Here is a 14,481-nt window from a genome sequence, read left to right as displayed (position 1 = left end):
GCAGTCATTACATTCTTCCTTTAACCGGCACGGGACCTTGGGCTTTGGCAGTTATTACATTCTTCCTTTAACCGGCACGGGACCTTGGGCTTTGGCAGTCATTACATTCTTCCTTTAACCGGCACGGGACCTTGGGCTTTGGCAGTCATTACATTCTTCCTTTAACCGGCACGGGACCTTGGGCTTTGGCAGTCATTACATTCTTCCTTTAACCGGCACGGGACCTTGGGCTTTGACAGTCATTACATTTTTTCAGCCGGTAATAGTTATGGAAATGCTGCCGGTCTCACGGTAATTGACCGTTAATTAACATAAACATGTTTAGCATCTTGGGCTTCTGCGCCTGAGGAACATCTACATTTTAAAATGTTTGAAAAAAAATCTATTTAATATAGCCTACAGCATCACAATAAAATCCATTATTTATTTAGTTGTGATAGGCCTATAAACCTGATGAGACACTATATTGATGATATGGGAAAAAAGGCATGTGCTCTGATCTTTACTGAGAGAGAGACAATTGCATTGCTTCTTTGCTTGTGTGGCAAGAAGGTTAGGGAATATTTAATCAATGGAAAATGACAGAATTAAAAGTGAAATGAGAAAGAAAGGCTACAACGCCCAAAAGCCAACAGGTCGGCTGCTATTTACACTATAATCTGAATGGAGTGGTTGTTATGTGTAGAATAACTGTAGGATGGTGAGAAGTCATTATGGCTCACCTCAATTAGCCTAGTTAGATAGCTTCTCTCGGTTTGATTCAGTCAAGACAGGTACTCTGTGATCAGATGGGATGATAAATAACTAGCAAGAATTTAGTCTAGTGCAAGTCAACAGTGGTTGCGGTCTCACCCTCCGTGCTGCTCTGGTGCTCTGAGCTCCACTCCCTAGTAGCCTACAACTGCTTGCCCTGTGACCCCCCCCCCCCCCCTCTCTCTCTCTCTCTCTCTCTCAAATCAAATCAAAGCCCCCTCTCCATGCCTCCGGTTTAATAAAGTAGCAAAACAATTGGCTTTGCTGTTGCTTCCCTCACTTGGATCGGTCCTGGTCCATAAGGGGACAGGTCTTGTTGTCCTTTTGTCCGTTTAAAAAAATGTATTTATCATTCAGAGTATTCAGTGTTTATAGAGTGATTAAAGGGACAATTAAGTGCTGAGTACCAGGCCATTAGCGAGGGATATTAGCCAGTTTAGTAGTCTACCCATCAGCCCCATTCATTTGCGTTGATTTGAATGGGATTCCCATGACCAATGGTCACAGGGAATTGACTAGGTCATGACTGGTGACTGCCATGTGTGGCGGTAATATGGTCACAGCGACAGCCCTAATGGGACTTTTCCTCAGCCTCCTTTCCTCACATCCTCCTTTTCGGCAGGGTAGCCTAGTGGTTAGAGCATTGGACTTGTAACCGAAAGGTTGCAAGTTCAAATCCCTGAGCTGACAAGGTACAAAATCTGTCATTCTGCCCCTGAACAGGCAGTTAACCCACTGTTCCTAAACCGTCATTGAAAATAAGAATTTGTTCTTAACTGACTTGCCTAGTAAAATTAAAATTAAATCCTCTCATCCTCCTTTACTCTCATCCGTGGAGAACAGGTAGGTTTCCATATAAAACAACCTCTTCAGAGAAGGTGGGTGAGATTGGTTGGTATGCCAGACTAAATATAAATCAGTTTTATTTTGAAAATATTATAGAGCATTGCAGTAAGTTGAAAAAAGTTGATAAGTTGAAAAAAAAAAAAAAAATCAAACCATTCAGTGACCACTCGTGCCCTGTGGATTGGGATGTTCTCATCCTATGGGAGCATAGCCAAGGAAGCCAGAATTTTTATGAATCACCCTAAGCATGATGGGATGTTAATTGCTTAATTAACTCTGGAACTGCATTCAATGTACTTTGTATCACTCATTTACTCAGGTGTTTCCATTATTTTGGCAGTTACCTGTAAATACCCCCCTATCTGTCATCCGGTGTGTCTATTCTAGGACATTGGACTTGGATAAAAATCTACCACTGATTGACGTCATTCTATACATAGATATTCCTGCTGCTGTTCAAATTGATTCCCTGAGGTGACCAAATGTGAGCTACCTGAGGGAGTGATGGCAGGAGTCAGAGGAGACAAATGACTAGTGTGGAACAATGACAGAGCTGCCAGGTAGTCCCACAGGGGACAGATAGGGACATAGTGGAGCTGCAGTGTCGGAGCATAGTGTTCAGCTCTGTGTCAGGGTGTTGGGAGAGTCACTTACTTGTTCTTTCTTTCTTTACCTTTCCGTCTATCTACCCCATATCTTTCTCTCTTCTCTCTCTCCTTCTATCACTCTCTCTGGATCTGTTTCTACATTTCTCTCCATATGTCTCTTTTTATTTCTCTCGTTCTTGTTCTTCATCGTGTCTCTCTCTCTTCCATACCCTCTTTCTCTCTTTTTATTTAAAACATATTTAACTAGGCAAGTCAGTTCAGAACAAGTTCTTATTTACAATGACGGCTTACAGAAAGATAAAAGGCCTCCTCTGGGGACGGAGGCTAAAAATAAAAATATATGACAAAACACACATCACGACAAGAGAGACAACACAACACTACATAAAGAGAGACCTAAGACAACAACATCACATGACAGCAACACATGACAACACAGCATGGTAGCAACAACATGACAACAACATGATAGCAGCACAAAACATGGTGCAAACATTAATGGGCACAGACAACAGCAGAAAGGGCAAGACAGTAGAGACAACAATACATCACACAAAGCACAACAACAAGCCACAGCTGTCAGTAAGAGTGTCCTTGACTGAGTCTTTGAATGAAGAGATTGAGATAAAGCTGTCCAGTTTGAGTGTTTGTTGCAGCTCGTTCCAGTCGCTAGCTGCAGCGAACTGAAAAGACGAGCGACCCAGGGATGTGTGTGCTTTGGGTTCCTTTTACAGAATGTGACTGGTGTTGTATGTGGAGGTATCTCTTACCTGACCCTTGGATTATAATAAATATCAGAGAGTCTAACCATCTAACTCCTGTGTCTGCATTTGGGTCTTTCCCAGTGCCCTTATATTAAGCATGTCCCAGTCTAGGTCACCTAGCTGGACAAATTCAGACTTAGTGTAAAGGGGCCTAGAGAGAGCTTAGGGTAGGGTACAGACCGGTGCTGATGGAGGACGATAGCACCCAGCAACAGTCAACAAAGAGCTATTTGAAAGTTTAATGCTTAAAACCAGCAAATCAAATTGTTTGGGGACTTGGCGGAGACAACCGAGCACTGAAGGTGATCCTTGGTAAAGACTGCCGCTGCCCCACCTTCGGAAGATCTGTCTTGCCTGTAAAAGGTTAGAACCAGAAAGGTTAACATCAGTATTCAAAACACTCTTCCTTAACCACGTCTCAGTCATGACCAACACAACTGGATTGAAGCTGTGAACCCACAATTTCATTTGATCCATTTTAGGTAACAAGCTTCTAGTGTTAACGTGCAGAAAACCCAGGCTTTTACGTGAGCAAAAATCAGTGAAGCAGATATCAGGGCACAAGTCAGAATTGGGGCTGGCAACAATAGATGGGCCAGGGTGTACATACACATTTCCAGATATCATCAGCAGTAATACAATCAAGGCACGGCAGAGGACAGCGAGAGCTCCGCAGTGCTGATTTATGGCATCTGAATGTGCATTAGATGGCAACAAGATCATACTGTACAGCAATTTCATCAAGTAACATGGATACAAAGCCGGAGAGAGGTGGTTAGAATAGGATGGGAGGCCATAAGTCTGTGTAACCAATAGAGAGTCAGAGTCACAAGTGTGGGAACAAACATAGTCTGTCCCACGGTTGGGTAAACAAGAAACTTCATAGTCAACAAAGCACGCAGGAGTCATGAGGTAAATAGCAAAATAGCAAAATGCACAAGAAAAAATGTAAATATATATAATGGGTTGAGCATGAAAACAATGCAAACCATATGCCATAGCCATCTCAGTCATCAGATCTCAACCCAACTGAACAGTTATGGGAGAATCTGGAGCGGAGCTTGAGAAAGCGTTTTCCACCACTATTTATGACATTTTGCGTGAAAGAATGATGTTGCATCACCCCAATAGACTTCCAGACACTTGTTGAACCTGTGCACTGAAGCTGTTCTGGTTGCCGGTGGCCCAATGCCCGATTAAGACACTATGCTGGTGTTTCCTTTATTTTGCCAGTTACCTGTATATGGATGGGTAAACAACATGGTTCTGCCGTACCATTGTAATCCTCCCTGATTGAAGTACGTCTTTCGGACTCGTTCCATACTGTGTTTGAACAGAACAACGGTATGGATTATTCCACGTTGGATGCCTTTCCTCAGCTAGCTAATTATTCTCCTCCAGGTCAGCGACTGTTAGCTATCCCGTCTCTCCCTCTGGCCTGTCGATCGCCAGGAAGACGCATGCCAGCTGACCTGCCTGGGTGGGGTGGGTGTCAATCGATAGATGATATCGACCAAGGCGAGTAGCAGTGTTTAAATGAGGCCCCAGTGAAACCCTACGAAGAGCAGGAAGAGCTTGGTAATGTCCTCCCCCACTTCCTGCTCATGTGTGTCCTCCCCAAGGGTGATGTGTCATCCATCCATCACCATCATCTTCAGGTTGCAAGGTGTGTGTTGTGTGTATACCATGATTAGTTCCCGCTGGTTAACATCTGTAAGGTGTGTGTGTGTGTGTGTGTGTGTGTGTGTGTGTGTGTGTGTGTGTGTGTGTGTGTGCGTGTGCGTATGTCTCATAGAGTTCTGTGATTACTTGGTGCCCAGGATGTCTGCTTTCATCATCATTTACCTTTAAAGACAGTCTGACAGCCTCATTACACGTGCTGTGATTGTACAAATACAGTACACTCTGACCCATTTAGCGCGCACACACACACACACACACACACACACACACACACACACACACACACACACACACACACACACACACACACACACACACACACACACACACACACACACACACACACACACACACACAGGAGGACAATCGACTATTACAGGCTAAATACAATCTATGTGAGTAGTCTTGGGAGCAGATTGCCTCCTACAATAACAACCTAACCCAGATGGAATCTGTCTGTTAGTTTAGGGGTCTGCTCCTATGGCCTCCAAGGTTGTCTCACAGAGCACAAATGACATCTGGGATTGACTCAGATCAATGTGGCTGTCTGGGTATTTTACAAGGCCCATCAATTCACACCCTTTTCTGATTAACTTCAATCTTCGGGCGAAATACAAAGCCGGGCTATAAGGGAGTATAACATGGGATTCTGTCAGTGTGTGTGACTGTGTATGTGTGTATGTATGTGCCCGCGTCATTGCGGTCTGTGTGTGTGTGTGATGGCCAAACGTACACACACACACACACACACACACACACACACACACACACACACACACACACACACACACACACACACACACACACACACACACACACACACACACACACACACACACAGAGAAAATCTCCTCCTATAGGCCCCGGGGATGGGGTTACACACGGATAGTATCAGGGGTCCATGAATACTGTCACTGAAACCTACACAACCTGTACAGTGCACTGACTCAGTCAATGGAAACGACCCTCTGCAGACTGTCAATCCACAGGGCTGTCAGTTAGGTCATGATGGTGATGGTGTTGGTGATGGTGATGGTGTTGGTGATGGTGATGGTGTTGGTGATGGTGGTGATGGTGATGGTGATGGTGATGGGGAGGATTAATGGGGAGTAAGAGGTAGGTCTTGCTTAGTAATTGTCATATGATCCTATCTGGCATGAAGCTGCATTCTTCTAGGAAGAATCACTTGGGACTGCTGTTTCAGAGAAAGGGTAAAAAGAGATTGGTTAAAGAAAGAGAAATAGGAAGCAGGCAGGAGAGGAGTACCAATGTATTGTCCTTTAACATGTATCTGGCATGCTGATACCTTACTGTCTAGGCAGCAGCTAAACAGAGTGCCTCTGTGTCACAAAAGAAGAGGAGGAATCCTCAGAGGTGGTCTGCACACACACACACACACACACACACACACACACACACACACACACACACACACACACACACACACACACACACACACACACACACACACACACACACACACACACACACACACACACACACACACACACACACACACACACAGACCGGGCGCCTGAAAGTTTAATCAGTGCAGTGAGCAGTCATGTTTATGCCTATAATCATATATTTTATTCATTAGGCAACACAAAATGAGTTTTATGTATTTGTACGCCGTCAAGGTGTAATAACCGGAATTACTTTCAGATGTTGGCTGTGGGTTTTCCATTTTTGAGAGCCTGGTCACAAACAGTCAAGTGCTGTAATAGAATGAACAAACATGACCGTATGGCATTTCAATCCCCTTCTTCGAACACACCATGATGTCGCTCTGCTTTTATCTAAATGGGCCAGACTGAGACGTAGGCTGAAGACAGAATGTAGCACAGCCGTAGCTTGTTTCAAAGTCTCAAACTGACACTGACGATCCCATGGTAACTCTCTGGTAACACTGGGAGATATCTGGGAGACATATCGGGGGAAAATAATTGTGTTTCCCATCACTGGTGGGTTGCTGCACCATGTGGGGGAGTGGGGGCCTTGATCAAACAATGAGACAGATCATTGCAAGTATGACGGGTCGTCTGTGTTTGGAACCAGACCCTGGGTTATGATACCCTGGCCTTAGTGACTGCCCTGGGAATGTGAGAGGTGTTCTTTAGTGTTATAGAACGTGGTGTTACATCGCCTCGCCTGCTTTCCCTGGAACACACACCTGACATCCACCTGGGTAACATGGCCCAAACACACCAGGGGACCTGGGGACCCGGGAGGAAGATGGTAGGGTTTCCTAAAGGTCAATGTTTTACCTTACGGAAAAGATCAGTAGAAACCTGTAAGAGCTAAGCTCTGTGTGTGTGTGTGTGTGTGTGTGTGTGTGTATGTTAGTAGGATTATCATACATTTGTTTGGCTGGAGTGCTATGGGATCAGACATGGTGATTAGCTTGCCACTAAAGGCCTTTTGGCTGCTTCATCTCTTGTAAGAGGGCCAAAGCTGGTCTCAGTTGAACAACGAACCCGCAGAGGCAAACACATTCGCGCACACACACGCGCACACACACACACACACACACACACACACACACACACACATACATACCCATGCATACATACATACATACATACATACATACATACATACATACATACACACATACATACTTGGTTACATACTTCTTGGTTACATAAGGTCCCCATAAACACACAAAAATAGCTGCACTCTGAACTCTGCACTTTAAAGCCTGATAAATCCATCCCAATCTGGTCTTGTCTGGCCGTGCTTGTGAAAGTCTATGGGAATAACACAACAGAACATTCACAGTTCACTCAATAAGCCTACATTTCCAAACATTATAAGCCGCTGTATACAAACATGGGAATTACATTTCATTATAAGCATACAAGTTGCCTGATAATGTCCGGCATTATAACGACATTCAGCTCAATGTCACCAATGTCAAATGTGCCTGACCAAGGGGAAAGATCACAGACGTCAACGAAAACAGGATGTTCCTGGATCAGTTGCATTGTCATGCATCACATACTGCCTGGCTGTGAGGAGGAGGTCACAACAGGTGCAAGATCAGTCATGTTGGAGCTGGTGCACAGCGGATGTGTGTGGTTGGAATCAATGAACTGTGAGGTGAGCTGAGCTAAACTAAGAATCAATGATGCAATGGATAGTGTGTGTGTGTGCGTGTGTGTACATGTGTGTGTGTGTGTCTCTGAGGTGTTCTGACGCCACATGGTGGGTAAATCCAATCATTTCTTCCCTGGCCATGGGCTCATGGTGCACTGATCTGGAAAGTTCATCTGCTCCCACATCCTGACATAGAGAAGGGCCTGGCAGCAGAGACAGAATGTGACAGAACTGCTCCCCCTGACTAGTTCTGAGTGAATTAGAGGCTAAATGTGTGTGTGTGTCCATATCGGGCCAGAGAACACTGAGTGAGGGTTATGTGGTGTGAGCAGCTTGGTTTGAAATGGAACACAGCTCTTGCTACATACCCACTGACCTTGTACCTTGTACAGAGCTCCATTCCTCTCTCTACCTCGCTGTGTCTCTCCCTCTCTCTCCCTCCCCTCCTGGCACATCCTGAACTGTTTCATCTGTCTTGTGCTTGTCTCCACCCTCCACCAGGTGTCTCCCATTTTCCAGTTCCTCTTGTCAAGACTTACCGGCGTGTTTTCCCGTATCGCCAGTTTCTGTTTTCTAGTCCTCCCAGTTCCGAACATTCTGCCTGCCCTGACCCTGAGCCTGCCTGCCGTTCTGTCCCTGAATGATGCTGCCTTGGATTACTGACCTCTGCCTGCCATGGACCTGCTGTTTTGCCTGCCCACTGTTTCGTAATAAACATCTGAGATTCCAACTGTCTGCCTCCTGTATCTGGGTTTCGTCCCGAGCCTGTTACCTCCTCTCTCCATCTCTCTCTCTCTCTCAGCCTCGTTCTCTCTGCCTCTCAATTCAATTTAAGGGCTTCATTGGCATGGGAAACATGTCTACATTTTCAAAGCAAGTGAAAAAGACAAACAAAGTGAAATAAACAAAAACAAATGAACAGTAAACATTACAACTCACAAAAGTTCTAAAAGAATAAAGACATTTCAAATGTCACATTATGTTTATATACAGTGTTGTAATGATGTACAAACAGGAGGCAGGTAGCCTAGTGGTTAGAGTGAGCGTTAGAGTGTTGGGCCAGTAAACAAAAGGTTGCTGGGTCAAACCCTCAAGCTGACAAGCTAAAAATCTGTCATTCTGCCCATGAACAAGGCAGGTAACCTCCTGTTCCCCTGACTTGCCTAGTTAAATAAAGGTGACACAAATAGTGTAAGAACCCAAGCGAACATAAATATAGGTGTATCTTCTTCTTGTGGCAACAGGTCATAATGTTTTCTTGCTGCTGTGATTGCCCCCAATAGATATGGGAGTTGATCAAAAATTGGATTTGTTTTCAAATTCATCGTGGGTCTGTGTAATCTGAGGGAAATATGTGTCTCTAATTTGGTCAAAGGTTAGGAAGTGCAGCTCAGTTTCCACCTCCTTTTGTGGGCAGTGTGCACATAGCCCATCTTCTCTTTAGAGCCAGGTCTGCCTTCGGCGGCCTTTCTCAATAGCAAGGCTATTCTCACTGAGTTTGTACATACTGTAGTCATAGATTTCCTTAATTTTGGGTCAGTCACGGTATTCTGCAACTGTGTACTCACTGTTTAGGGCCAAATAACATTTGAGTTTGCTCAGTTTTTTTGTAAATTCTTTCCAATGATTTGGTTAGGTCTAGTTTGCTGTCCTGGGGCTCTGTGGGGTCGGTTTGTGTTTGTGAACAGAGCCCCAGGACCAGCTTGCTTAGGGGCTCTTCTCCAGGTTAATTTCTCTGTAGGTGATGGCTTTGTTATGGAAGGTTTGGGAATCACTTCCTTTTAGGTGGTTGCAGAATTGAATGGATATTTTCTGGATTTTGATAATTAGCGGGTATCGGCCTAATTATGCTCTGTGTGCCATATTTGGTGTTTTACTATGTAAGCGGAGGATATGTTCGCAGAATTCTGCATGCGGAGTCTCAATTTGGTGTTTGTCCCATTCTGTGATTTCTTGGTTGGTGAGCAGACCCCAGACCTCACAACCATAAAGGGCAATGGGTTCTATAACTGACTCAATTATTTTTAGCCAGATCCTAATTGGTATGTCAAATTTGATGTCCTTTATGTCCTTTCGAAAGCATAGAAGGCCCTTCTTGCCTTGTCTCTCAGATCGTTCACAGCTTTGTGGACGTTACCTGTGGTGCTGATGTTTAGGCCGAGGTACAGTATATATAGTTTTTTTTTTGGGCAACCGTGTCTAGATGGACTTTGTATTTGTGGTTCTGGCAACTGGACCTTTTTTGGAACACCATTATTTTTGTCTTACTGAGATTTACCGTCATGGCCCAGGTCTGACAGAATCTGTGCAGTAGGTCTAGGTGATGCTGTAGGCCGTCCTTGGTTGGGGACAGAAGCACCATATCATCAGCAAACAGCAAACAGTAGACATTTGACTTCAGATTCTAGTAGGGTGAGGCCGGGTGCTGCAGACTGTTCTCTCTCTCTCTCTCCTCTTTCTTCTCTCTCTCTCTCACCTACCCATCAAGCTCTGCTTCACAAGGAGAGAGCTAAAGAGGAGAAGAATTTTGGGGGCTGAGGCAGAACATATGCCCAGATCCTTCCCGCTGGCCAGAGTCCATACGCTGGGCATCTATCAGAACTGTCTGGCCCAGTGGTAGAGACAGGAAGAGGAAAGATACACACACCATGCATCTGTCCATAGTCCATCTATCAGGTATAGCACCACAGACTACACACTGTTGAGTCCATGCTGAACTTCTCTCAGATGTAGTGTGTTAGAAGTGAATTAGATACTATGAACCCATCAGCTTTCTGCCCTGTGGAGTAATTCTATATTGTATACTGTAACTATACCTCTGGAACTGGAGATCCGTGTTGAAGGACATGGAGTATTAGTTACAAAGGGGTTCATCCACTTATTTTTAGCTGTCTCCATTCTCTTCCTATCTCTGCTAGTACAGTGGTCATAAATAGTTACCCCTCTCTCCCTTTATTAGTCTGGCTGACGGAGGAAGGACGGCCCATTTAGCACTAAACCATGTCAACCTAACACTACTGGATCCTGACACGAACAGACACACGCACACACACTTTTTTTTTTTACTATCCTTGTGGGGATCAAACAATTGATTCCCATTCATTAAAATCCTATTTTCCCTAACCCCTAACCTTAAACCTAACCTTAACCTTAACCCCAAACCTAATTCTATCCATAAACCTAGCCTCTAAAATAGCCTTTTTCTTTGTGGGGATTAACCAACACACACACACACGCACGCACGCACGCACACACACACACACACACACACACACACACACACACACACACACACACACACACACACACACACACACACACACACACACACACACACACACACACACACACACACACACACACACACACACACACACACAATTAGGGTCCACAGTAAGTAGAACCCCTGGGCAGTTTGGTCTAATCGCTATGTTCTCTCTTCTCTCCCTCTTACATTAACACCCACAGTAGAGAGGGAAGAAAAGAAAGAAAGGTGAGAATGATGGATTGACACATTACCTCCAGAATGATGGAGGGTAATGAGAGGGTAACATTACCGAGGCTACCTGGGGACATAACGTCAACGTGTGTACCTGACTGTGTGTAACGGTGGTGCAGCATGTTGCTGTGTTAGTGATAAGCCTTCCCACTCACACAAATCAAAACCTAGACATTGTCTCTCCCTGGATGGCGAGAACAGATGTTCACACACACACACACACACACACACACACACACACACACACACACACACACACACACACACACACACACAGCGAGAAGTAGAGGAGAGGAGGGCAGCGGCAGTATGGGGATTTCTCTCTCCTAGTCTGAGTTGACGTAACAGGGCTATGTCAAACATACCATGGTCCTAATCCAATGTTAGCGTAGAGAGGAGAGGAGAGATGGAGGGAGCTGTAATTGAAAACATGCTCTGTCTCTGCTCCTCTGGCTTAACCAGGGGACAGGGCACCATAGTGTTTATGTCACTCTGTTTGTCTGTCCAGCTGGGTTTCAGTCTAGACTAGCAATCAAACGTGTCTGCTTTGCTTGTGTGTTTGTGTGTCCAGTCTTGTTCAATAATGAGTGGGTGGTGTTATGCCTATTGACTGTTAATCTATTATATCTACAGCAGGGATTAAGACGGGTAACCGGGATCCAGGGACCGGGAACATTCTTCACATTATCTGAAAAAATGTAATGACAAGACCCTTTCCCCAACAACACTTTCCCCCAATGTCGTGCTCATGCAATTCCACAAAATACGCAACATGTGCAGCAGCAGATTGGCAAAAAAAATAATCTGAAAGTACATTATCCAATCAGGTTGGATACAACTGTTATACTAATTTCATGTAATAGTCATGTGTGGTCGTCTAGATGCTCATTCCAGGGCCGTTTTCATTGGGACAGCGCCATCGCGCTGCTTTGAGACAAGCGTGGGGACGCCTCTTGATCAATCAATCAATGTCAGATCTTTGTTTTCACTGAATCTCCATTTGGATATATGGTAACAATTAGGCCGCTAACGATCATCTTTATTTTAGTTGGCTCATATATTAGCTTAGCAGAACATTTTGCTAGCATGTTATACAAGTGGATTTTGCTCTTCACTTGTGTATTAGCCTGTCGTACTCCCGACCAAAAGCCTATGACTTGTCTGATAATCAGTCAATGTGATTTAGTTTTACTGAATCTCTGTCTGTATATTTGGTTAATTGATCTCTGGCTGGACAAGTGGAAGAGGTAGCTCATTTATTTGTTTGCTCATCTATTGTATCACTGATCAGAGACATTTAGCATGCAATAATGTAGCCTAAATCAAGTGTATTCTTTATCTATTGACTCACGTAGTAGCATTAGGTAGCCTTATATAGAGCCCAGGCTACTTTCCTGTCATCCCAATGCCACTGAAACCCAAAATCCCGAGTCCTGTGTCGAATGGAAATTCCTAACTTTATTCTGTAATTCATCGGTTTAATTATCAAAGCACGTCTCATGCATGTCAAAACACGGCTTTAACATTTCCCCCTGCTTCTCTGCGCTGTCTCGTATTGCTGCCCATACCACAGGTTAATGAGAAGGGTGTGCTTGAAAGGATGCACATAACTCTGCAATGTTGGGTTGTATTGGAGAGAATCTCAGTCTTAAATCCTTTCACACAGTCTGTGCCTGTATTTAGTTTTCATGCTAGTGAGGGCCGAGAATCCACTCTCACATAGGTACATGGTTGCAAAGGGCACCAGTGTTTTAACAGTGTGATTTGCCAAGGCAGGATACTCTGAGAACAAGCAACTGGCAGTGGCTTCTGATTACATTACATTTTTCCAGAACTGCTTGTTGCAATTTCGATGAGGCTCTCTTGTTCAGATATCGGAGAGTTGACTGGAGGCAGAGCATGAAATGGATAACGGATACAGTTGTTTGTGTCATCCGGGAAAGTACCTGCGTAATCGCGCACTCAACTCACTCAGGCCCTTCGCTATATCACATTTGGCATTGCCTTTAAGCCTGAGTTCATTTGCAAACAAAAAATCATACAATGATTGAAACACCTGTGTGTTGTCCCTGTTAATACAGACAGAGAAGAGCTCCAACTTCTTAATCATAGCCTCAATTTTGTCCCGCACATTGAATATAGCTGCGGAGAGTCCCTGTAATCCTAGATTCAGATCATTCAGGCAAGAAAAACATCACCCAGATAGGCCAGTCGTGTGAGACAAGCGGTCAGACAAATGAAAATGATGGTCAGTGAAGAGAACTTTAAGCTCGTCTCTCAATTTAAAAAAAAACATGTAATCACTTTGCCCCTCGATAACCAGCGCACTTCTGTATGTTGTATAAGTGTTACATGGTCGCTGCCCATATCATTGCATAGTGCAGAAAATACACAAGAGTTCAGGGGCCTTGCTTTAACAAAGTTAACCACTTTCTCTGTAGTGTCCAAAACGTCTTTCAAGCTGTCAGGCATTCTTTTGGCAGCAAGAGCCTCTCGGTGGACGCTGCAGTGAACCCAAGTGGCGTCGGGAGCAACTGCTTGCATGCGCGTTACCACTCCACTATGTCTCCCTGACATGGCTTTTGCACCATCAGTACAGATACCAACACATCTTGACCACCAAAGTCCATTTGATGTCACAAAGCTGTCCAGTACTTGTCTTCCTTAATTGACCCCTCATGAGCATAATGGACATATACCAGGAGCTGTGCCAGGCCCGCCATGTCTGTTGACTCATCCAGCTGTAACGCATAGAATTTACTGGCTTGTATGCGACACAGTAATTGTCTCAAAGCATCTCCTGCCATGTCACCGATGCATTGTGAAACAGTGTTGCTTGATGAAGACATTGTCTGTATAGTTTTTTTGGCCTTTTCCCCCAGCATTGTCCCAGCTATATCCGCGGCATCAGGAAGAATGAAGTCCTCCACAATAGTATGGGGCTTGCCTGTCCTAGCCACTCGGTAGCTCACAATATCAGACGTTTCCAGCCCCTTCTTATTAAGTCTTAATTCTCGCTCCAAAAACTCCAACAGCTTATTTTTCAAGTTAGCATGTTTTGTTTCTAAATGTCTGCGCAAGACTGAAGGTTTCATCGGATTGTGAGATAGTAGTTTTGCACATATAACACACTGTGGCTGAGGAAAGGCACTACTCCCAGTATAAGTGAAACCCAAATCAATGAAGTTCTCATCAGATTTGCGCCTCTTCGATTGTCCAACGTCCCTGT

The 14,481-nt window shown here is 44.5% G+C and overlaps 1 protein-coding gene across 1 annotated transcript in view; it reads right to left on the bottom strand.

Annotated features, from left to right (window-relative positions):
• LOC135515934 (potassium voltage-gated channel subfamily D member 2-like) overlaps positions 1-14,481 on the bottom strand; it is a 171,657-nt gene that overhangs the window by 44,757 nt on the left and 112,419 nt on the right. The gene's annotated exons all lie outside the window — the stretch shown is intronic.

This window comes from Oncorhynchus masou, chromosome 27 (assembly GCF_036934945.1).
Source record: "Oncorhynchus masou masou isolate Uvic2021 chromosome 27, UVic_Omas_1.1, whole genome shotgun sequence".
NCBI classification, from domain to species: Eukaryota; Metazoa; Chordata; class Actinopteri; order Salmoniformes; family Salmonidae; genus Oncorhynchus; species Oncorhynchus masou.
The sequence above is the reverse complement of the archived record's forward strand: the minus strand, read 5'-3'. Positions and strand labels throughout refer to the sequence as shown.